Raw genomic sequence first — 2163 nt, forward strand, 5'->3', positions numbered from 1 at the left:
TGTCGATTGGTTTTTTGGATTGGTGGGGGCACGCTGAGTGCACCCACTGGGTGTAGTCCCCGAGACTATGGTGGACTGCTGGCAGTCAACCGTAGTCTTTGTATTTTGAATTTCTTCATTCCAACTTCTTCACTCGGTTTGGTCGGACCATGTCGAATGGAATCTTGGAACCGGTGGGGGAACGCTGAGTGCACCCACTGGGTGTAGTCCCTGAGACTACGGTGGACTGCTGGCAGTCGACTGTAGTCTGAAGACCCTGTGTTTTTTTGGTAGATCATGATGAGACCGAGACTAACTGCTGGTAGTTAGCCATGGTTTTGGGATCACAATCTCTTTGTTCCTTTCGGTCGACTGATCGGATCAAGTCGATAAAACTAGTGGGGGCACACTGAGTGCACCCACTGGGTGTAGTCCCCGAGACTACTGTCGAATATTTTGATTCGACTGTAGTCTTAGAAATGTTACAATTTTTCTCTTAGTCACTCGTAAGCGACCTCTCTTTTGATGTCTGTCGACTGACTCTTCGCAGAAATCTTGCGAGCTTGTGGCTCGCTATACTGAGTTGGAAAACAAACATATCCAGCTCGACCTTGACTTGAAGCTTGTTTAGGAGAACTTCCAGAAGGCAAAGGATGAAGCAAAAGGTATGATTGGTGAGAACTTGACGAGTGTTCTTATCCTTCTGCCCATTCTTGATTCTGATCTCATTGTCATTTTGCATATAAAACGAAGGAGGCTCTGAAGAAGAAGGACCAGGAACTTGCCGAGGCGCAGAAGGCGGCTTTGGACAAAACGAAGCTTGCGGAAGAGAAGCTGGCTTCAGTCGGTAAACTTGAAGAGGAGAACACCAACCTGAAAGCTGCTCTCGACGTGGCCAACAAGGAAGTCAGCCGTCTGAAGAATGACAAGATAACTCTGAGTGACAAAGCTAGTGAACTGGTGGGGAAGAAGAACGATCTGGAGGCTTATCTGGGAGGGCTCGCCAAGAAGTTATTCATCATGCTTGAGGGTAATCTCTCCTACCTGACTAACTTGTAATCACTGACTTATCATAGAACTGCTGGCTCATCTTTGAGTTGTGTTTACAGAATTCTGCCAAAACTTCAAGGAGGAGACCAGTCGAGTGGAGACATGCTTGGATCCCATTAATTCTCATGTGAAGGATGAAACTGCCATGAACATGCTCCGACTGGAGTCTCGTGTTGCTGGTGTGGTCGACTACCTTGCTCGACTGAAGGTTGTGGCGTCGCGGATCGACACGACACTCTGGCCAAGAGAGACGCTTCAAAATGACCTTGAGTCTCTAATGACTCAACTGAATGAAGTTCTAGGTCGAGTGCAAGAATGGAAGAAGTCTTCTGCTAGGTGTGGTGCTGATGTTGCTCTGTCCCTGGTCCGTGTTCACTGCAAGGATGCGCGAGAGGACAAGCCGGCGTCCCTCAAAGTGGCCAACACCAAGAAGCATGACTTCCAATCTTTCATGGAGACCTTCATTCCTACTGCCACTAGGATTGCTGATGGAATCGACCTGGGCCAGTTTGTCGCGCCTTCCAGTCCTCCACCCGAGGAGTAAAAAACTTCTATGCTTGATGCTTTAAATTTGCCTCGGAATACCGAGTGGTTTTGTAACCGATAAACTTTTACAGTCTTGATGCTTGAGCACTTCTGAATCCGTAGGATGCTATCTGAACTTGTCTTGTCATTGAATATGTTTGCATTTGCCTTCGAGCGAACATTGTTCTTCACTCAGAATATATTTTAGTTCTTGTGACGCACTCTTGCAGGTAGGGATGGAGCACAGATTGCAGTCGACCTGCGTCCTTGCGGATCGGGATGGAGCGCACATTGTATTTGTGGCGGATCTCCAAAGGAGAAGGTAGCAGTCGACCTGCATCTCGCCGTCCTTGAAGAGCGCACATTGTATTTGTGGCGGAGCTCTGAAGGAGAAGGTAGCAGTCGACCTGCACCTCGTCGTCCTTGCAGAGCGCACATTGTATTTGTGGCGGAGCTCTGAAGGAGAAGGTAGCAGTCGACCTGCACCTCGTCGTCCTTGCAGAGCGCACATTGTATTTGTGGTGGAGCTCCGAAGGAGAAGGTAGCAGTCGACCTGCACCTCATCGTCCTTGCGGATCGAAATGGATTTCATACTTAGGCGAGTACTGG

This window comes from Triticum dicoccoides, chromosome 6B, assembly GCF_002162155.2.
Source record: "Triticum dicoccoides isolate Atlit2015 ecotype Zavitan chromosome 6B, WEW_v2.0, whole genome shotgun sequence".
Taxonomy (NCBI): domain Eukaryota; kingdom Viridiplantae; phylum Streptophyta; class Magnoliopsida; order Poales; family Poaceae; genus Triticum; species Triticum dicoccoides.